The sequence below is a fragment of the Pantherophis guttatus genome, chromosome 6 (assembly GCF_059756535.1).
Source record: "Pantherophis guttatus breed Tessera chromosome 6, ASM5975653v1, whole genome shotgun sequence".
Lineage (NCBI taxonomy): Eukaryota > Metazoa > Chordata > Lepidosauria > Squamata > Colubridae > Pantherophis > Pantherophis guttatus.
In genome coordinates, this window is record NC_142068.1 from 84,582,659 (window position 1) to 84,606,128 (window position 23,470).

General features: G+C 41.5%; 1 long non-coding RNA gene across 1 annotated transcript; it reads right to left on the reverse strand.

The window, feature by feature from the left end:
- Positions 1 to 306: 306 nt before the first annotated feature.
- Positions 307 to 21,805, reverse strand: LOC148113182 (uncharacterized). The gene is made up of 3 exons (XR_015728532.1): positions 21,679 to 21,805; positions 20,795 to 21,039; positions 307 to 607 (listed from the first exon to the last, which is right to left on the reverse strand). It is a non-coding gene; the product is annotated as an uncharacterized LOC148113182 (long non-coding RNA).
- Positions 21,806 to 23,470: the final 1,665 nt, after the last annotated feature.

Below are 23,470 nucleotides of genomic sequence, written 5' to 3' on the forward strand. Positions count from 1 at the left end.
ATAAGCAAAAGGCCTATGAAAACCAAGAATAACAATCATTTTCATATGAAAGGGCATTTCAGTCTCAACTATATGTGTCGAGCCTAAGGAGTCCTATCCCGGATAAGTAGACACCTCACACTTATACAAACCGATGTTGGAAGAAATGTCCATCTGGGTTCAGTTCCAAGTGGGAAGAAAGACACTGAAAACATGGAGTCTACTTGGAAGGATGGTTTTAATGGTGGACAGGACCATATTGAGGTGCTGGGTAAAAGAAGCACATGGTTGAGAGAGGGAGAGAGATTTATAACCTCTGTTGGGCTTTGAACTTGCTTCCTGTTTCTGTGGCAAGAAATGTATCCTGATTGGTTGTCAGGCTCCCATGGGGCCATGCAAGGGTAACTTTGTAGGTTGTCTTCTTGAGTCCTTGGCTTGGTTGAGCTTTGCTGGGTGATGTAATCTTCCCAGGTGCCATGTGGTGAGATGGGCAGAGGGCTAATCTTATCATGTCCTGAGGGCCATGTCTTAATCCCATCACCCTGGAGCTGAAGTGGCGGGCAGGGAGCTGCTTTGTCTTTAAAAACATGTTGCTCCTTTTCTCATCCAGGGAAGTATAATATTCTGCCTTTTTTTAAAAAAAATATATTTTTTTTTAATACAAACATTTCATCTTTCATTAAACAGCCTGGGTACAAATATCTTGTGCAATATCAATTAAATTTTACAGCCATATTTAATATTTTGTCTATTCTTAATACTAACACCTAACATACCTACTATTATAACAATCCTCTTCTTAGCTTATTTAACTTTGTTAAAACATTTTCCATATTTCACTTCTCTGCTTTTCTTTCTAATATTCATATTTATTCTCTAACCATTGATAGAATAACTCCCATATACTATAATAATCAGATTCTTCCTTTTCTTTAATTGCAAGTGTTAATCTATTCATTTCTGCACGTTCTAATATTTTCTTAATCACATTCTCATCCGTAGGGATCTCTTCACTTTTCCAATTTTGTGCAAATACAATTCTAGCTGCAGTTATTACATGAATAATCAGATATACATTTTCTTTACTATACGTTTCTGGTAAAATCCCCAACAAGAATAATTCAGGTTTGAAATCAATATGTTGTTGTATCATTTTCTCCAACCACATACGAAAAAAATATTCTGCCTTTTTAATATTTCCTAAAATATTTCATTTTTCTAGGAGAGGGGTGGGTGCTAACTTCCTACACTGAATTATCAGAGGACTGTTCCTGTTCTACCTTGAGTTTAATGCTTGACTGTGGCTTTATATCAGGACCATCTATTGCACTCTAGAGATTGAGATGAGGAGTGAAAAGAGTTTATATAAGTAGAATTTGGACGGAGGCAAAATGGAAGGAGGAGGAGGAATCCAGGTGAGAAAGAAATTAGGATGGGAAATGATTCAGAAAATCCAGATTCGAGCAGACAGAAAAAGCGAGGGGAAAGCAAGAGGGCTAAAAGCTTCACTGCTTATGGATTAGTAAGAAGAAGAAAAAAAGCATTTTATCAACAGCCTTGGTTAAAGTAAGGAATTAGTCAAAGCATTTTTTGATGTATGTATTAAATCATATCGTAATTGTGCTATGTCTCACTGCTAAATTGTTTTACACTTCTGTTTTGCCATTCTTCTTTTGCAATCCCTTGTCCACTGGAAGCCTAAGAGGTGTTTTCATACAGTCTCTTTTGACTGACACTCTCGTCTTTCTTTTATTTGTTTCTCCAACATGGTTAAGCTTTATTTTCCACGGGGGGGGGGGGGGGGCTTTTCTGTGAAAATATTGATGCACACAAAAATTATGCAATAAGCTAGTCATGAAAGTAGGGCATTATAATAGCAAAGTAGTACATGATGCTATAGATGTTAACTGTTTGCATGTTAACTACACACATCAGATTTATAAAAAAAAAAAAAATACAGCCGGAATTTTTTTAAAAATGAAATCTGAAACTTCATGGGGAGTTGCTGAGTTGCCAAATTCAGTATCTGAGCTTGATTGTTATCCATCCATATCATCTAACAGATGTGCAAAATACAGGAATTTTGTTAATTTAAATTTTGGGGTTAAGGTTCCTTTACATATCACCTAAAGCGTATCAGCTCTTCCCTTCCTCTTTCTCTCTCTGGAGATTTTTTTTTAAGAGACAAAACATTATTCTTTCCATTCTTCATTTTTACCTACCGTGTACCCAGCTAGCTTGACATTTTGTGCACATTGCCTCCGCCAGCATCTACAAATGACACGAGGATGTAGCAAGATTATTTTTAAAGTCTGCCCCTTCCTCTGGTAGAAACGAGCATCTCCCAGCTGAATCACAACAGAAAGAACAAACTTGTAGTATGATATATTTAATAAAAGAGTGGGGTGGGGGATGAAGAGGAGGAAAAACCCAGTGCCTGAGAAGGTAATGCGTTCATTTGAATAATGGGCAAAATCAAATTAATTCTACATTAAATAGTTCTGAATAAAGGGTTTAAGTCAGCAGTTTCAAACTTGTTTTCCTTAATTACTTTCCGTGTTTAATGTCATTAAGAAGATTAAAAATTCATTAACAAGAGTAGTAAAGTGGCAAATCAGTAAAGCTATCACTCCAGGTTAAAAACTAAGCTGAGGTTGACACTTTGCATACTTCTACAGGCATTACGGGAAATGCTCATGGGGATCAAGAGGTGGCCCCCATGGGAGAGACACAGAGCCGGAGCCAAATTTGATGAAGGTCAGTCCATGTGGGGGGGGGGGAGGAAGGCGTAGAGGGAGGAACCCCATGGTAATTAATAATGGGATTGCCCATGGTTGATGACATCTCCCCTTGGATTAATAGCTCAATTGAATTTTGCATAGAAGTGCAAGTTTAAGTCCCGTGTGCAGCTCACAGTTTATTTTCCATCCTCACTTGCTTTTCTCTCTGTAATCACGGTTAAGAAATAACATTTAGTTCACTGGATTCAGGATGAAGATAGACACATAAATAAGATGTTTATTTGTTTCCTTTTTAAGATGGCACCCAAATAGAAATATAGCAGTCTGGAAATATTATATAGAGACTTCATTTTCTACATAGGATTCTGCTAGAGTTGCCATACGTAGCTGTTTTATCAACCCAGAGTTCAGTCTAATTAAGGACCATAGTCAAAACAAGAGGGAGGGAGTATTTACCATAATTATTAATTAAGAGTGAAGCTGTGTTGCATTAACAAGGCATCATAGTTGAGGGCCAAAAAAAAAAAATTACAGTTGTGTAACAAGCAATATAATAGTTGAGGACAGAAGTAAATTCAGCTCTAGTTCTCCATCTTTCATAAGCAGAAAGTAATGGATAAGAATCATTACTGTCCTTCTAACAAGATTTTTCGCTTGTTTTAAAACAAGTAGGGCAGTAGAAAGCCAGAAAGGGTACGGATACTTTTTAGTTTATTGCATACAACATCAAAGGTCTACCAGGGATGGTCCTCCAGCAGATGGAGAGCTTTTTGTTGGGGTCACGATTTAATTGTTAGAAACAACAGAGATATGGGTTGGATGGATGTGTGGATTCTATGAGGTGCTTGCCTGCTTGGACATCACGAGCCATCTAGATAAGCTATTAGATCTAATAGGGAGGAGGCAGCTGTCATGTTCCCCGCTGATAACCAATGACACTGGAAAAGAGAGTGAGCTAGTCCTTGAGACTAAATTTTTGAGGAGGGACTTAACCTGCTTAGACACTTAGGGAACTTTTTGAGACAAGCCACATTTGTACAAGACTCATTGCAAACACTTGACTCAATAACAGAAATGGAATTTTAATGTTCTGCTATAGCAGGGTTGTCAAACTCAATTTCATTGAGGGCTGCATCAGGGTTGTGTTTGACCTTCGGGGGCTGGGGTGGGCATGGCCAGCTAGATGTCACTCATATCAGGGGCGCCTGTGGAGGCCCGAGCGCTCTTCCAGCTAAAATGGGTTCCCAAGCTCCGTTTTCGGCTGCGATGGTCTCCTGTAACCCTCTGCCAGTGAAAATGGAGCTTGGGAGGGCTGCGTGCAGCCCTCCCAAGCTCCGGTTTCACTGGCAGAGGCACCACGGGCTGGTCCTTCACTGTTTCTAGGGTTGCCCCACGGGCCAGATCTAAGCACCCTGCGGGCCGAATTGGTCCCCCCAGCAGAGGTGGGTTTCAGCAGGTTCTGACCAGTCCTGGAGAACTGGTAGCAGAAATTTTGAGTAGTTCGGAGAACCGGTAGTAAAAATTCTGACTAGCCCCACCCCCATCTATTCTCTGCCTCCCAAGTCCCAGCTGATTGGGAGGAAATGGGGATTTTGCAGTAACCTTCCCCTGGATTGGGGAGGGAATGGACATTTTACAGTATCCTTCCCCTGCCATATGCACCAAGCCATGCCCACCAAGCCACAGCCACAGAACGGTTAGTAAAGAATTTTGAAACCCACCACTGCCCCCCGGGTTTTGAGTTTGACACTTCTGTGCTATAGCATAAGATTAAATAAGTAGCATCTTTTCAACTGATAATTTAGAAAGGTGCAGATGTTTCAGAAAATGCTACAATAGGTAGTTGAGCAGACAAAATAGTAATAAAATTAAAAAGAGATCAAAAAGCTGTGAAAGATATCTTATTGCAATATAATTTTTAAAAGAACGTGGTGTATGGATTTTTCTGTACCCATCTTAGAAGTCTCTAAACCAAGATAGGAGAATTATAGCTCTTGGCTGCAAATGGGAACACATACTATTGGTGGGCAGAAGAGAGTAGAGGGGTATAGTATCCTCCGGATTGTTGGTTTATTCATTTCAGAAACATCACAATTTAAAATAAGGCATACTTTCCAACTTAAAATTTTAAGTATAATATTTTTAAAAAAATAAATATAAAATAAATTATTTTGAATAAATGAAGTATAAAATATGGGAAATTACCGGCTACTCAGTTTAATGTTTAGCCCATACAAATGGGTAGAAACAAACATTTCCCAAAGCACACAGATTCATCAATTTTCTATAGAGGCTTTTTTTTTATCACACTGAAAGAAAGTTAAAAAATTATTCTAGGAGTCTGAACCATCAATCCTTCTTTGTGATAAATTTTCTAGAAGAAAGAAAGGAGAGAAAGAGACGGGACTGGCATTCATGTTTGCAAACATCTGGAAAGCAAAGGAAAAGACCTACGATTAGTCAGGAGGGATCAGAAAAGGGCAAGCATTAAAATACTGAACACTGGAACTAGCCATTCAGCTTGCTTTTCCCTGCATGGATGGGAACAGCAATAAACTAGCAGATGACCAATCAGGTCATCATAATCTGGAATGAACACTAACTGGTGGCAAACCACTGCAGTTCAGACTGGAATTCACCTTTAGGAACATCCAAGAGGGGCCCAGGAAACAAACAGCATAGGCTGCAGTACATAATTGTCATAAATCAGCAAAAATACAATAGACCAGTGGTGGGATTCAAATAATTTAACAACCGGTTCTCTGCCCTAATGACCACTGGGTGGGTGTGGCCATGATTGGCGTGGCCAGGGGTGTGTGAAAGGCAGCACTCAGCCTCCTGCATCCCCCTGGGAGCCAAAATGGGCCGCAAGGGGGGGCAGGCCCCATAAGCCTCCCTGCAGCCTCCTGGGAGCAAAAACGGGCTGCAAGGATGCCGCGCTGCACCCCTGTGCCCTGTTTTGGGCTTAGTAGGCCTCCCTGCAGCCTCCTGGGAGCAAAAACAGGCCACAGGGGGGCTACACCACACACCCCGTGCCCCGTTTTGGGGCTAGTAGGCCTCCTTACAATTTTCAAATTGTACATGATGAAGAACTAGAGCAAAAAAAAAAAACCTAGAAAAAATTGGGATAGACAGCATCATCATCAGATGGATTTGTAACTGACTGACAAACTGTACTCGCAGAATAGTCCTTAACGGTACTACATCTACATGGAGGGAAGTAAGCAGTGGGGCTGTTGTTAGTTGCAAAGCCGTGTCCAACCCATCGCAACCCCATAGACAACGTTCCTCCAGGCCTTCCTGTCCTCTATCATCCTCTGGAGTCTATTTAAACTCACGCCGACTGCTTCAGTGACTCCATCCAGCCACCTCATTCTCTGCCGTCCCCTTCTTCTTTTGCCCTCAATCTTTCCCAGCATTAGGCTCTTCTCCAGTGAGTCCTTCCTTCTCATTAGGTGGCCAAAGTATTTGAGTTTCATCTTCAGGATCTGGCCTTCTAAAGAGCAGTTAGGGTTGATCTCCTCTAGAACTGATCAGTTTGATCGCCTTGCAGTCCAAGGGACTAGCGGGAGTCTTCTCCAGCACCGTAGTTCAAAGGCCTCAATTCTTTGGTGCTCATCCTTTCTTACGATCCAACTTTCAGAGCCATATATTGCAACTGGGAAAATCATAGCCAGGGTGATGTCTCTGCTTTTTAGTATGTTGTCTAGATTTGCCATAGCTTTCCTCTCCAGGAGCAAGCGTCTTTTAATTTCTTAGCTGCAGTCCCCATCTGCGGTGATCTTGGAGTCCAAAGCAGTGGGGTATTTTTCAATATCTTCATAATTTATTGAGACAAGGGAATAGAAGGAGAACTCATCAAATTTGCAGATATCACTGAGCCACCAGGAATAGCCAACACCCCAGAAGACAAGCTCGAGATCCAAAAATATCTTGACAGACTTGAACAATGGGCCCTAGCCAACCAAATGAAATGTAATGTGGAGAAAGGAAAGGTTTTAAACTTAGGCAGGAAAAACGAAAGGTACAAGTACAGATTAGGCAAAACCTGGCTCAAAAACAGTAACTGTGAGAAGGATCTTGGAGTGCTAGTGGACAATCACTTAAAAATAAGCCAGCAGTGTGTGGCAGCAGCCAAAAATGCTAATACAATCCTTGGTTGTATGAACAAAGGCATAGAATCAAAATCATGTTACGTATTAGAAACCGCTTCATAAAATCTTAGTAAGACCACACCTGGAATACAGCATCCAGTTTTGATCACCACATTACAAAAAAGATGTTGAGACTTTGGAAAAAGTGCAGAGAAGAGCAACTAAGTTGATTAAAGGCCTGGAGACTAAAACATATGAAGAACGGTTGCAGGAAATGGGTATGGCTAGTCTGGAGAGAAGAAGGACTAGGGGAGACATGATAGCAGTGTTCCAATATTTAAGGGGCTACCACAAAGAAGATGGGGTTAACTTATTTTCCAAAGTACCAGAAGGCAAGACAAGAAACAATGGATGGAAACTAATCAAGGAGAGAAGCAACCTGGAATTGAGGAGAATATTCCTAACAGTAAGAACAATTAACCAGTGGAATAGCTTGCCTTCAGAAGTTGTGGGTGCTTCATCGCTGCAGGTTTTTAAGAAGAGACTGGACAGCCACTTGTCTCAACTTGTCTCCTGCTTGAGCAGGGAGTTAGACTAGAAGACTTCCAAGATCCCTTCCAGTTCTATTCTAATTGAAATGGGAAAACTGGCGTACCTTGTAGAGGTGGGTTTCAGCAGGTTCTGCCAGGTTCTGGAGAACCGGTAGTGGAAATCTTGAGTAGTTCAGAGAATCGGTAGTAAAAATTCTGGCTGGCCCCACTCCCATCTATTCTCTGCCTCCCAAGTCCCAGCTGATTGGGGGGAAATGGGGATTTTGCAGTATCCTTCCCCTGGAGTGGGGTGGGAATGGAGATTTTACAGTATCCTTCCCCTGCCATGCCCCACCAAGCCACGCCCACCAAGCCATGCCATGCCACGCCCACCAAGCCATGCCACGCCCACCAAGCCACACCCACAGAACCAGTAGTAAAAAAATTTGAAACCCACCACTGATACCTTGGTTTTTAATGAGAATTGTTACAAAAAATGGATGGAGAAATTTTAAGGCATGCAAATACTTATAAAAGGATAGTGAGAACCATTGCCCATTAAACAATGTGAAAATGGCTGCGTAGAACATCTTGCCCACTCTGCTATTGGAAATCAGAATTGACTATAGCAGAGGAAACACAAATAAGTTGATGCGGTTTTTGAAAAATGTGTATGGTAATACTAGAAGAGATGAAGAGATAGGGTCAAGAGTGAATGGCTGCTGGAGGAATGTGGATTAAATACAAAAGTGAATGACTATCCAGTAAAACACAAAAGCTGTATTTTGAAGTGGTTCGGTAATATAGAAAGAATTAACAAGGATTGAATTGCAAAGCAACTATATGAAGGAATAGTGAATGGACCAAGATGAAGGGAAAGACTGAGAATGTCATGGTTGGATGGAGTTAGATCTTTAAAAAAGGGAGAGGGAAGAAATTTAAAGAACAAAAGACAATGTGTGATGCAACGTTTGGATGTGGTGGAAGCAAGGATGGCTTGCAAAGAAAGAATGGTACGGAGAAGTATAATGAATGGTGTAAGGATAAACTAGCTTCAGCTTTACTTCCTTTTATTTTTCTTATTTCATGCCTATTTTTTTGGCTAACTATGTTTTACCTCTTTTCTGAATCTTGCATAATCCCTTGAAAAAAATAGTCTGATATTGTTGTGGCCCGTACGGGGCCTGTGCAGCTAGTAGCTGATTCAGACAGCGAGGAGGCTGGTGTGGTGCTGCGCCAGCAGCCTGTGCAGCTGGCACTCGAATCAGACAATGAGGAGGCTGGAGAAGATGTGGTGCCAGAGGCGGGGATTCAGCCAGGGCCTTCAGAACTTCCAGAAGCTCCCTTAAGTGAAGAGGACGAAGAGGAGGAGCCTCTTCTCGATGCACGGGTGCGCAGAACTGCCAAAAGGCAGGAGTGGCTCCTCAGGAGGAGGTCTCCTCGAGAGCAAGGCTTGGGGCTAATTGGCCACTCCCTTAGCCTATTTAAGGAGGAACGCCGACTGAAACAATTTGCAGGGAACAACTTAGTTCACATACCTTCGTGTCTTGTCTTGCGTATCTTATCAGCTTCTTGCAAATTGCTTCTGGGCATTCTGCCAATCATAGTAAGCTTTCAGTTATTATTCTTTGAATTCTTGGCGGCTGTTACTGCAATTAATTAACAGCCGTTGTTGTAAAAGACTGGTTTATTCAGTAAACTAAGGTTTGAATGGACTTTGTGTATGCTGCGTTCTTTGGGGTCCGTAGCTGGGGCAGAACAGATATACATATATACAGTAAATATAGGTAGGAATTGATCCGATACTTGCTATCAGAGTAGCAAGGAGACGGCCCTATTGCCACTACAGTCTTCTCATAGGTTTTATACTAAGAAAACCAGCATCCTTTTCAGAGGTGGTATTTGCCTGAACCGGTAGCGGGAATCGTGGGTGGGCCCACCCCACCCCGACCCACTCCAACCCACCCCGACCCACCCTGACTCTATGCCATCCTATTTAGGCACGTTTTGAGGCCAGGCACATGCACGGAAGGTGCCCGCACGAGCAACATGTGTGAAAGGCAGGCACGAGCGCGAACCGGGCATGTGTGCGTGCACGGCAAACCAGTAGTAACATAATGTGAAACCCACTGCTGATCCTTTTGGTTCATCTGCTGCTTACTGTTGGAAAAATGTTCTGTTTGAACGGTATACTGATCCTGCGGACTTTATTAACTAGTTAACGTAACATCACTGCTTATCTCTGAGAGATCATTTCAAGATTTCTGTTCAACTTTAGTACTATTCAAAATTCTTACTTCAAAACTCCCCGAGTGTGGACAGCCACTGAAACACTGCTGACAGTTGCTTGATGCAATAGCGTACATTAGTGTCATAGTGGTAGTATAAAATAAGATAATGTGTTACTAAGGGCAACTGGAAGAACATTTCCTCCTGTCAACAACTTGGCACTGCATTTGTCCTTTCTAACCATGTCTGAATCAAAGTCAACAGCACACTGCTATGTAGATCATCATGTCCACTCCTAATACCAAGGCTGAATGAACATTGTAAAAGCAGCTGGTGGTGTTTCAGGAATATATTTTTACAAGTTGTTAACTTCTGAAATGCAAAGGAAAATTTGGTTTCCTTTGGTTTTTGGTCATATGATCCTCAGGTACATTTCCACAATGATGTTGATTCATATGGGAGGAACAAAGGAAGTTTGGTGTAGAAAATCACAGTACAGTTCTGCCTTGTATGTAGAAAAGAGAATAAATGTAGATTTTTGCTATTTTTCTTGGTTCCAGGATTTGATATGTGTTTCAAGATGGAATCACTGAGCAAAACTTTTTGTAGTGTGGGATCTCTTCTGAAGAAATGTATTGCAGATTTCTTTGCCATTGCAAGATCTTTTAAAACCAAATTCATCTGAGCATAAATGGGAACACTGAATAGAATCTATTTATTCCTTTTTTTCTCCACTCAAAAACCACAAATACACACTTGTTCATAATTTTAATGCAAATTCCCTAAGACATATTTTACCTAAAAGGGGGGGGGAGGATTTGCTGCACTATTTCTTACATAGCTGTATCCTAAATTAAATTAAATGCCGGGCAGCTCCAAAACCTGATAAAACAGAACCTTAGGAAATAGGAAAGAGAGAGAGAGGGTGAGAGGGAGGGAGGAAGAGGGAGAGCACACTTCAACTTCTAACACAAACAAAACTTCTTATTCTGGTTTGCCAGAATAAATTTGATGACTTTAACTATGTTGTTAGGGGACTGAATGTGATGAAATTAGCAACAAAAGTAGCTGTTTTTCAAAAAAATAGGTAAAGGTAAAGGTTCCCCTCGCACATATGTGCTAATGGTTCCCAACTCTAGGGGGCGGTGCTCATCTCTGTTTCAAGGCCGAAGAGTCAGCGCTTTCCGAAAACATCTCCGTGGTCATGTGGCCGGCATGACTAAACACCAAAGGCGCATGGAACACTGTTACCTTCCTACCAAAGGTGGTCCCTGTTTTTCTACTTGCATTTTTTACGTGCTTTCGAACTGCTAGGTTGGCAGAAGCTGGGACAAGTAACTGGAGCTCACCCTGTTACGTGGCATTCTTTTGAGCTTAATACTGCACGAGTCAAAAAGAGGGCTGTGAAAATGTTTACAGACCGCTCGCATCCTGGACATAAATTGTTTCAACTCCTTCCCTCAAAATGATGCTATAGAGCAGCGGTCACCAACTGGTGGTCCGTGAGAAAATTTTGGTGGCCCACAGAAAGATTATTTGCATTTTTTATATTGCACTAAATCAGGGATCCTCAAACTATGGCCCCTGGGCCAGATATGTGCAATGAATGTTTGTATTGCTACAGAGAGTCTTCCCCTTTGGGGTTTTTTTGTGCAGGTCGGAAGGGGGCAGAAATTCTGACTTGAAAGCCTATGCTCATAGTCCTCAGGGAGGTGCTACTGCTGAACCTCCTTCTTGGTCAGATCCAATTTGAACTGAGCCAGCTGTTTTGCCAACTTGTTCTCATGCTGGCTGGCTGCTTAGCTCCAACAACTGTTTCCTGTTGGGGTCCTAAGGAGCCTGGGCGGCAGGTGAGGAGTGGCTGGGAGGGGGAAGGGCAAGTAGAGGCCGGAGAGGCACCCCTTGACATGAGTGACATTGAGTTGGTCACGCCCGCCCAGTCACACCCAGCCCACCCACCTAGCCATGCCCACCCAGCCAGTCATTAGGCAGATCATATTAGTGGTCTGCGGGATTTAAAATTATGAATTTAGTGGTCCCTGAGGTCCAAAAGGTTGTGGACCCTTGCTATAGAGCACTGTACACCAAGACAACTAGACACAAGAACAGTTTTTCCCCGAACGCCATCACTCTACTAAACAAATAATTCCCTCAACACTGTCAAACTATTCACTAAGACTGCATTACTATTGCTATTGGTCTTTTCATCGTTCCTGTTGCCCATATCCTCCCACTTGTGACTGCATGACTACTAACTTGTTGCTTATTTCATTGAGATTTATATTGATACTGATCGTTTCATAGTATGATTTGATTGCTTATTGTACTGTATAACTGTCACTGGGTGTTGTGCCTTGTGATTCTTGACGAGTGTATCTTTTCTTTTTATGTATACTGAGAGCATATGCACCAAAGACAAATTCTTTGTGTCTCCAAGAACACTTGGCCAATAAAGAATTCTATTCTATTCTATTCTATTCTATTCTATTCTATTCTATTCTATTCTATTCTATTCTATTCTATTCTATTCTATTCTATTCTATTCTATTCTATTCTATTCCATTCCATTCCATTCCATTCCATTCCATTATATCATTGAAGAGATTTCTTTTCTAACCTTTGACTGAAATATAATGAATCATTTGATTGATACAAGGAAATTGAGGGCAATGTTATTTTGGAGCAATGCATAGATGGTAGGAAATTCCCCAAAGATCAAGAAACAGACTCCCTTTCAACTAAGGGAGGCAGGATAATTAAATGTCCCTTCATCCAAGCCATAACTATTTGCAACTGGCTCTCTGTTGTAACTCTACTCCCTTCCACGCCAAAATGGGCTGTTCAGGTCGGCTCACAATGCCTGCAGCTGCAGAGATGTTTAAGGGCAGCTGGAAACCTGGGAGGGAAGTAATTATCCCCTGGCAGGTGAGCAGAAAAGGCTTGGCTCTGGCATGGGGCAGGACAAGGTGGGGGGATATGACAAGACAGTGGCAGCTGTCACAAGATGGCAGGAAGAGCAGATAGTAGGGGTGACAAGGGTAAGGGAAGGCATAGTTTAAGGGCAGGAACTGTCTCTATTCTTGGAACCAAATCGTAATCCTTGCTTGAGATTTCTTAGGGCAAGGAAAATGGGAATCTTGTTGCCCGCCCTCTTACCAGTAAACATTCGCATAGCTGGGAATGGAGATTGGTTGACAGCTCCAGCTGACTAATTAAGACTCTCAAAACTACTGGGCTGCTTTGTTCTCACCCATGTGCCTCCTGAACAAAGGGACATTCAACCGGATCCTTGATCAGTCTGGTTCACGGCATACTCTTGTGAAACAATACACCACCCCCTTATATCAAAGACCCAATGACTACTATGCATACTTGTGTTTCCAGTTTCCATCCAGAACATACCTGAAGCCATTGTTAGAGCTAAGCCTTATGAAACATCCACATCTGTTCAGACTCAGGTGACAAAGGATGTGCAATGCAGGGACTTAAATTAGGCATTTCTCAAACAGCAATACTTAGCCAGCCAAATAGCGACAACAGGGCAAAACCGGTAAAGACAGAGTATACCCAGAAGAAAAATAATGGAATACTAGGCTGTGCCTATAAGGGTAAAAGCTTTTTCAAGTCAAGCTCAACTCCCAATAACTTTATGCACAATCTAGGCAGTTTTTATATACCTGTTTTATATACCTATATATACCTGTTGTGATCCGCCAGCAGCCTGCAGAACTGGCAGCGGAGTCAGACAGTAAGGAGGCTGGGGAGGAACATGGGCCAGTCCTGGAGTCTGGGGAAGGCCTGGATGAGGGCTCTGTGCCATAGGCAGAGATGGGGCCAGGGCCATCTGGGAGTGATACACGGACTCTGGAGCCCCCAATAGATACAAACTTATGGTAAACGGCACTAAACTTGATTGCAGAAAATACGACTTCAGTAACAGTCATTAATGCCCTCCCCCCAGCAGATATTTTGGTGCCAACCTATCTACAAGACAAAGGCTGGGCCAGCTTATCTAGAACACAAAAGACATGGCCCTCAGGACATGATAGGATTAGCCCTCACTCAAGATCCAAACGCGGACAAAGCCATTAAGCCATAATAGGAATTGCCCAAAGCCCCTTCATTAAATCATCACCCAGCAAGATTCAACCAGGCTTGGGAGTCTGACAACCAATTAGAGTACATTCCTTACACAGGAACAGGAAGCTCCAAGGCGGGGCCCAAGAGAGGGTATAAATCTCTCTCCCTCTCTCACCCATGTGCTCTTTTTGCCCAGAACCTCAAACCATGTGGTCCTGTCCACCATTAAACCATATTTCCAAGCAGTCTCCATGTTTCCAGTGTTTTTCTTCCCATTTGGAACTGAACCCAGATTGACATTTCTTCCAACACTACCATACATTTACTTTTAAAGGAAATCATTAAAAAATAAATCTATTTTACCAGATACGTATTCTCATCCATTTTGTGATATTGAAAAAATTAGCTCCAAGTCATTCAAATTCATACCATTTTAATTTCACAAGCTTTCTAAGTATCTAGTGTAGTTCTTCAACAAATTTACAGTACATAATCAGATGTAGATATAGAGGTTGATAAACTTAATTTGCAATACATCTTAATAATAGTTTACTTCTCTATGTTTAAGCACAATATATTTCACGTATTGTAAAGATTTGAATTTACACGTAGAATAGATGTATAGTTTGGATCACATCAGCTTCTCTTATTTTCAGATATTATTTCATTCTCTCAATAGTACACATTTTACTGAATTAAAACAGGAACAATATGGGAACCAAGGAGTAATTAGATAAAACTATTACTTTGCTATGTTGTTGTTGTTAGTTGCAAAGTCGTGTCCAACCCATCGCGACCCCATGGACAACTTTCCTCCAGGCCTTCCTGTCCTCTATTATCCCCTGGAATCCATTTAAGCTCATGCCGACTGCTTCAGTGACTTCATCCAGCCACCTCATTCTCTGCCGTTCCCTTCTTCTTTTACCCTCAATCTTTCCCAGCATTAGGCTCTTCACTGGAGAGGTCACTTCACTTCACTTCACTTCATAAGGTGGCCAAAGTATTTGAATTTCATCTTTAGGATCTGGCCTTCTAAAGAGCAGTCAGGGTTGATCTCCTCTAGGACTGACTGGTTTGATCACCTTGCAGTCCAAGGGACTCACAGGAGTCTTCTCCAGCACCAGAGTTCAAAGGCCTCAATTCTTTGGCGCTCAGCCTTCCTTATGGTCCAACTTTCACAGCCATACATTGCAACCGGGAAAACCATAGCCTTGATTATACGCACTTCTGTTGGCAGGGTGATGTCTCTGCTTTTTAGTATGCTGTCTAGATTTACCATAGCTTTCCTCTCCAGGAGCAAGTATCTTTTAATTTCTTGGCTGTAGTCCCCATGTGCAGTGATCTTGGAGCCCAGGAAAATAAAATCTGTCATTACCCCCATTTTTTCCACATCTATTTGCCAGGAATTGAGAGGGCTTGGAGCCATGATCTTAGTTTGCTATAGAAATGATCAAAATATCTAACTTTCAAATTGAAGAGAATCAGCTGAGAAGAGGATCTTGATAAAGAATTAACCTTTCCATGTCCATTAAATTTTTGTTTAAATAATATCTCAGCAAACAGGCTCTGTATAATGCTCACTGCTTAAAAAAAACCAACTACATTTACTTTTTATTAGCAGGCACCTTTTTACAAAAATACAACTGCCTGATTTTACTTTTTTTTAAAAAACAAACCACACCTAAAATAATTGTTTCAACATACTAAATAAATGCTGTGTTTTACATCACTCGTTCTTAAATATTCAGTTGTGGGTAGGGAGGGTAGCAAAATTTTGAGCAGCAAAGATCTTTGTTTCTGGTGCTGCTCCAAAGCAATTCTGTTTACTTTGTGCCATTGCATGTTTACTTCCTATATATACTTTATATAGACGCTATAGAACACTGCACACCAGAACAACTTGACACAAGAACAGCTTTTTCCCAAAATGCCATCACTCTGCTAAACAAATAATTCCTTCAACACAGTCAAACTATTTACTAAATCTGCACTACTATTAATCTTCTCATCATTCCCATCATCCATCTCCTTCCACTTATAATGGCATGACTGTAACTTTGTTGCTTGTATCCTTACGATTTATATTGATATTGATTGTTTCCTGATTGCTTATTTCTACCCTATGACTATCATTAAGTGTTGTACCTTATGATTCTTGATGAACGTATCTTTTCTTTTATGTACACTGAGAGCATATGCACCAAGACAAATTCCTTGTGTGTCCAATCACACTTGGCCAATAAAAAAATATATTCTATTTACTTCCTTAATATTTAGAATCCAAAGGCATTTTCCTGTGGGAACATGATTCTAAATATAGTGGAATAAAGTTATCACAGGTTACATTTCTACCCTAATGTGAAGCATTTTATCGATTAAGCAAATTATACATGTCCAGAAAGAGAAATGGTATAAGCACACTCTTGGGATGTAAAGTTACCGTTCTGTTTTCATTGTATTTTCATTTCATTGTATGTTTATCTTCATTTTGATTGTATTTTTCATTCATTGTATTTTTCATTGATATATTTTTTCATATTTGCATGCAGTTGAATGCCATTGTAAAATCGTTTCAAAATAATGATCTCTGTTCAGCACTGCTGCCGAAGACTTGTGAAGAATTTTATACCTCCCCAGTGTATTTTTCCCCTCTGCAAATCTTTATGTTATTTTGTAGTGGTAGGCGCACTTGGAATTCTGACATCATGCAGTGGACACTGTCACAAAAAGGCTTCCATGATTGATATGTCCAGCCACAAAATACCAAATTTACCAGATGTTCCCTCTGGCCTCCTCAGGTGCTTGTACCATTCTTTTTTGTTTGTTTGATGGTTTTGTTTTGCTGTGGCAGCCCCTCATTTCAGTAAAGAAGGCCTCAATAGCAATGGTCCACAGATCCACAGATATTCTTGTAAATAAAATATAAGGCTTGAGGCTAGCCATTTGCTCTGCAAGATGTTTGCTTTTTATTGATTTATAATTAAAAGAACTTCATAAACATAAATCAAATCAGATGTGATAAGTGCCTGCTGATACCTTGGCACCTTCCAGCTCATCTTTAGGACCAAGGTACAAAAATGTCTGGCAAGCCGATTATGGACTATTTGCTGAGATAGTATTTTTAGAAGATGTGGCTGATTGGATAGGGATGAAATAAATTATGAACTAAGTTCTTTACAATTGGGCCTCATATAGTATTTAATTTCTTTGGCTAGTGATAACTAGAAGGTCTTACTGGAAGATTCAGCATAGAAAATGTATTGAACAACACTGCCAAGAAGGTCTATAAAACAAAAATACCGTGTTTTCCCGAAAATAAGGCCTATCATGAAAATGAGCCCTAGCATGTTTTTATGAGTGCGCCTAATATAAGCCCTACCCCAAAATAAGCCCTACTTAAGAGCCTGCACAGCTGGCCAGCTGCCCACCATTCCGTTTGGTTGCTCACAGTGCCACGGCCACAAGTTGAGATGGGAGGTGGAGCTGCCCCATGCACCCCGCACCAGCTTACCTCATGGCTCCTGCAGTCAGACCACCCACGCCCGACATCTGCCTTGCCTGGTGGACATGGCACCAGCACATCACTTGGCCTCCTGCTCCGTTGAGGCCACAAACAAGCAAAGAAGTGGGCCTGCGGCTACATGTGGAGGAAATCAGCCTGCTGGAGCTGCCACCATGAGGTGAGGCAGGTGTCAGGGCATGGGTGGCCTGGCTGCAGAGCCCTGAAATCAAGCCAGTGTGGGGCACATGGGGCAGATCCCCCCCAGCCTCACGGTAGCGGCACTAGCTCACTGCATGGCCTCCTGCCCCGCCACAAGCAAGAAGAAGAAATGGGCCTCCAGTACATGGAAAAAAATAAGATACTCCCAAAAATAAGCCCTAGTGTTTATTTTGGAGCCCAAACATGGGTAACAACAAAATTCTCTGCATCCAATTTGCAAAATTCAAATTTTGTCAGCCCTTTGAGATAGTCCAGACAAGAAGTATCAAACGTGAATACCAACAATGCTCTTTTTGTAAAGTTACAATAACAGAGTCTTGCAAGTCTGAAAACAAAACTCTCCCCCCTCACCTTTACAGACCAAGAAACAAGGGATGGTCTCCTCTGGGATGTTTGCCATCCTTCCCTTCCTTCTGCAGGTTAAATAGTCTAGTCAAAAGAAGGATTAGGGATGACACGATAGCAGTGTTCCAATATTTGAGGGGCTGCCACAAAGAAGAGGGAGTCAACCTATTTTCCAAAGCAACGGAAGGCAAGAAGAGAAACAATGGATGGAAACTAATCAAGAAGAGAAGCAACCTAGAAATAAGGAGAAATTTTCTAACAGTGAGAACAATTCACCAGTAGAACAGCTTACCTTCAGAAGCTCTGTGTGTTCCATCACTTGAGACTTTTAAGAAGAAACTGGACAGCCACTTATCTGGAATGGTATCTTCTGCTTGAGCAGGGGATTGGATTAGGAGGTCTCCAAAGTCCCTTCCAACTAGTCTGCAACTCCTCCTCCTCCTCCTTTTACCCATGTCCCAATGTCCCATTCAGGACATTCTCACAGAGCTTGATCAGTTCTCAAAGCAAAATAAGTTCCATAATGAAGTTGACAAAATATTTCAGCTTTTTTGTTGTCAAACTTTTCAGTCGTTGTTTCAATCCTAAACAATGTCCTGCAAACCAAAAATCAAGGAAAAAAATCCCAAAATGTTTGGATGTGTTTATATCACCAGCTTCCTGAAAGATCTTGGAATGCATCTTTCCCCCTTATTTTATGGTAAAAGATTTCAGAACGACAAGTAAGACTAGACTAACGAAGCTTTACTCGTGCTCATTTTTCCAAACAAAAGCAAACAAGAGTAGTTTTATAGTATTATTAGGACATTGCGGGGTCAGTTGACCATATTTTCCCTCCTGGAATGAATTCATTAAATTAAATTAAATTAAATTAAATTAAATTAAATATTAGATTTGCAAAAAAAAAAAAAAAAGCTTATTTTTATTGTTTTGTTGGTTCAGTCAGATTGGAATAGAGAAAAGGGAGATGAGAGAGTGGAAACTAGAGAGAAAAAGAGAAAATATAGGGTAAGGACTGAGTCCTCCAGCAGTATGTGGACTTCCAGTAGACTTCCTGTGTGCCAGAGGGACAACAGAACGCAACTCCCAAAACAAAATACATTAGAATAGAATAGAATAGAATAGAATAGAATAGAATAGAATAGAATAGAATAGAATAGAATAGAATAGAATAGAATAGAATAGAATAACAGAGTTGGAAGGGACCTTGGAGGTCTTCTAGTCCAACCCCTTGCCCAGGTAGGAAACCCTACACCACTTCAGACAAATGGTTATCCATCCAACATCTTCTTAAAAACTTCCAGTGTTGGAGCATTTACAACTTCTGGAGGCAAGTTGTTCCACTGATTAATTGTTCTAACTGTCAGGAAATGTCTCCTTAGTTCTAAGTTGCTTCTCTCCTTGATTAGTTTCCACCCATTGATTCTTGTCCTACCCTCAGGTGCTTTGGAGCATAGTTTGACTCCCTCTTCTTTGTGGCAGCCCCTGAGATTTTCAAACACTGCTATCATGTCTCCCCTAGTCCTTCTTTTCATTAGACTAGACATACACAGTTCCTGCAACCGTTCTTCATATGTTTTAGCCTCCAGTCCCCTAATTAAAAAGGACCGGATGCCTTCTGTCCATATCTTCTTCCAGCCAAGCAAATTCAATATTTTGATGTCTTGCTTTCATAAAGTTATATTTTCTGTTGGTAACCCAAATTTCTAAACACTTTGGGAGGGGGGGGGTTATTGCTGATTCAGGAGATCTTCAACTGCCACTAAATGTCCTTCCTACAGAATTAGAAGATCTTATTTTGTGGCCATATGTTCCAATAAACAGGTTCTAGAATTGATGCTGTCCCCAGCTCCATAGACGGCCCCAGGGGAGGCCAAGGCTGCCTGCCAAGGTACCCCACACTTTACAATATAATCGCTGTGAAGCAAGAATGTGTTGTTCTTTTGTTGGAACAGAGAGTCAAAAACGTGCAGACAACTTAGAGAAGGGGATAAGAAGGGAGAGATGCATTTGGCTGTTTAAAAAAAGGGGGGAAGGAAAAAAGAAATTAAAGGGAAAGAGAAAAGAGGCATAAAAGGAGATAAAAGAGACACAATGAGTACTTTTGTGGCAAACTAAACAGTCTTTCTGTCACTAAGTATAGGAGAGTCTAAATATGATAGATGATAGATACTGCAGATAGATAAATAGATACATAGATAGATAGATAGATAGATAGATAGATAGATAGGTAGGTAGGTAGGTAGGTAGGTAGGTAGGCAGGTAGGTATACAGTCAATCAGTCAGTCAGTCAGTCTTTCTGGTGTAGCTCTCTAAAAGGCAAGCAATTTTACAAAGCTGATAACATCTGTTCAACATTTTTTTCATTGTCCTCTAACTAGGCAACAGAGCATAATCACTTTCCCATCTAAGGTGCAACAAAAAAAGAACTAATAGAAGGGATGACAATCACAGTAGAAGTTCAAATCTAAATATAATATGTTTTTAAATTTTCGGATGGTGACAACGAGACCTTAAAGGGGGCTTTTTTAAAATCTACCTGCAAATAAGATTGGAACAAATTAGGCCACTTCTGCTCTTCCTGGTGTAAATTGTATGGAGGAGGAAGGGGAAGAAAAGGGCAACAAATCACAAATAATTATTGCTCACTTGATTTCTTGGCATTCCTATTTAGTGCTATATGTGGTGAATTTCACTACTACCACAGTGCCCCCCCCAACTCTCTGTGCAAATGTGTGCACAGTTGCGGCAGGGAATCCTGAACCTGTACCTATTAAAGCTGCTACTCTTCTTATGAAGCAAAAAGCTATGTTTTGGGGCAATGACTGTCATTTCACTAGCTGTATACGCAACGGGTGCTCCAGGGGTGAAATGCTACCAGTTCGGACCGGTTCTCCCGAACCGGTAGTAAAAAATGCTACCTGTTCGGGCGAACCGGTATTTCCAACAATCAGCTGGGTGACGATCAGCTGTGACGCACAATTTATATTAGCTACAATTGTCGGATTTCCTGCTTTCTAGCTAATCTAAATCGCGTGGCACAGCGGATTCCCCCCCCGTCGCTGTTCTACTTACCTTTGCAGACTTGGAAGGCTTCAAAATGTTCCTTTTTAAGTGCCAGGATGGGCGTGCCTCAGGCGCGCATGCACGCAAAGCGCGTGCTCGATAGCAGACTCACAGAACCGGTAGCAGACTTCAGAGGGTTTCATGACTGGGGTGCTCAGCTGTATGTTCAAGGCCATGCCAATTGCAATTGGTTGTCTGTGGCCTCGGCTTCCATTTTGGGGGAAGCCCCGATTCTCTCTGCTTCTGTCCCTTAACTGCAATATGGGGGAGAACAATAGTAATTACTCTTGATTCACTGTACAACGAGATAGGGCGATATTCTATGAAGCCATTTTAATTCTCCGAAGTCCTGTATAAACGTGAAATGTTTCTATGAAATTCAAGATCTTCTGAAAGTGACTAACAAGAATGAAAGCCAAAAAAAAAAAAATCTTCAAAAGCCCACACTGAAAGCAACCATTTATTCCCGAATTTGTCAGGCTATTGACTTGACAAAGACAGAGCCAAAAAAAGTAGCCATTTAACCTCCCTGCAAACAGCAGACCCTCCCCCCACTCAGCCATCTCCAGAAAGCAATGAAGCTTCCCCCCCCCCACCCCCACCAACAGCCTCAGTCACAATAAATTCATGGCAGCTAGGGCTGAGAAACAGGCTGCTGCAATTTAAAGGAAGCATGGATTTGCATATTGAATTAAAATTAAGAGCTAATTATGCAAATAAATTATGACATTTGGCAGGAGAATTTGCTTCAAGATCATTTATTACGTTCCTTTTTATAACAGTGTGAGCATTTAACGGTCAAAGACAATATTTTAAAGGAAAATTAATGCAAGATTATTAACCTAAAAACAATTCCACATTAATGAGATGTATTTCTCTTCAACTTCTCACACCTGGCTGCCTGTTGACTCTGGGCCAGTGCTGTCTCCTAGTAAGCCGAGTTCTTCGTGCAGGCCATTAACAAATTAGGTTGGATGCTGCTTTGGGCAGGAACACATAGGGAAATTTCTTGAGGTTTGTAGTCAGATGCCCTGGAAAGGAAATTTTGAAGGTTAATTGTACTTCCTTTTCCTCTTCTGTCAGCTGGTGTTGAAAAGCTGCCAAACTTCACCTCTCCACCCCCCAAAATTCAGTGATGTTGGCTTATAATAAAGCAGAAGTCTCAAATCAGTGTTTCTACTGGAGGCAGTCACTACTAATCCATAAAACAGTGATGGGACATAATAATAGTAGAATAAGTAGAATTAGTGGGACATAATAGCAGAAGCAGTAGAATTAGTTTAACTTGCTATTTCGCCTCTGTAAGAATTGCTTTGCTAAGAATTAGAATTGCCTTTGCCATTTGCTTCTACCAGCGATCTATCTTGTTTTTTTGTACAACTCGGTGCCTGGTGCATATCTCAAACAAGAAACGGGGTCTGTCAAGGCCTGGCAGGGTTACATCCAGTGGTGGGCTGCTGCCGGTTTGCCCACCTGCCCCAGTGCTATCCCATCCTATATTGCCATGTTTTTGAAGCCGCGCACATGCGCGGAAGGCCGTGTACTCATATTTTTGGTGCTGGGTGAACCAGTTGTTAAACCGGCAGCAGCCCACCACTGGTTACATTAGGAAAATACCAGTGTTGTTAAGCACCCAGCCCCTCTGTTGCTAAGCACTCAGCCCGCCCTGTTCCTTGTTAAAGGAACTGTCAAAGGAAGGCCTGGAGCAGGGGTGTTGGAAGAAATGTCCATCTGGGGTCAGTTCCAAGTGAGGAGAAAGACACTGGAAACATAGAAGCTGTTTGGAAAGATGGTTTAATGGTGGACAGGACCACATGGTTTGAGGTCCTGGGCAATCGAGCACATGGAAGGGAATTGCTTTGGGCAATTCCTATTATGGCTTAATGGCTTTGTCCTGATTTGGATCTTGAGTGAGGGCTAATGCTATCACCCTGGAGAGGAAGGCCTTTTGTAGATAAAATGGGCCAGTCTTTTGTCTTGTAGATAGGTTGGCACCAGTCTTTCTGGGGCTATTAACAAAGGTGGGGGTTGCTTTCCAAGAGCATGTATCTGCTTTTCTCATCCAGGGAGGTATAATATTCTGCCTTTTTAATATTTCCTAGAATATTTCATTCTAGGAGATGGGTGGGTGCTAACTTCCTACAGGAGTAAGTGGACTCTGTTGTTCTTTGTAAAGCTTCCCCAATTCGTATATCACCTTTTTGCCTCGTAGGTGGATCTTGGCCCATCTTGCTGTCCTCCTCCTTGTTGTTCCACAGAAGTGCTTGATTGTCTTTCCTGTTTGGCTGGTATGACAGTGTATTGAAGAGAGAGGAGGAGGAGGAGGAGACTGGACTGCTATCAGTCAGAAATGGTGTAGGGTTTCCTGCTTCGGTGGGGGGTTGGACTAAATGACTTACAAGGTCCCTTCCAACTCTGTTAATCTGTTAATTTACCTAGAAGACAGGATTTCCAAGAAACAAAATATAGAATTGCAGTGCCTTGTATGGCATCAACATTATAGCATGTTAGATAAAATAGCAATGCCAATTTAAATAACTTGTGCATGTATTCACATTTTATGTTGGCTAGATTTTAGGGAGAGTATAATTGTTCTTACTTGATTTTAGCTAAGAAATGGACAGAATAACCCCCCCTCCAAGAGAATCACTTGAGTTTGTGAGCCATAATGAGGGCTAGAAAGTA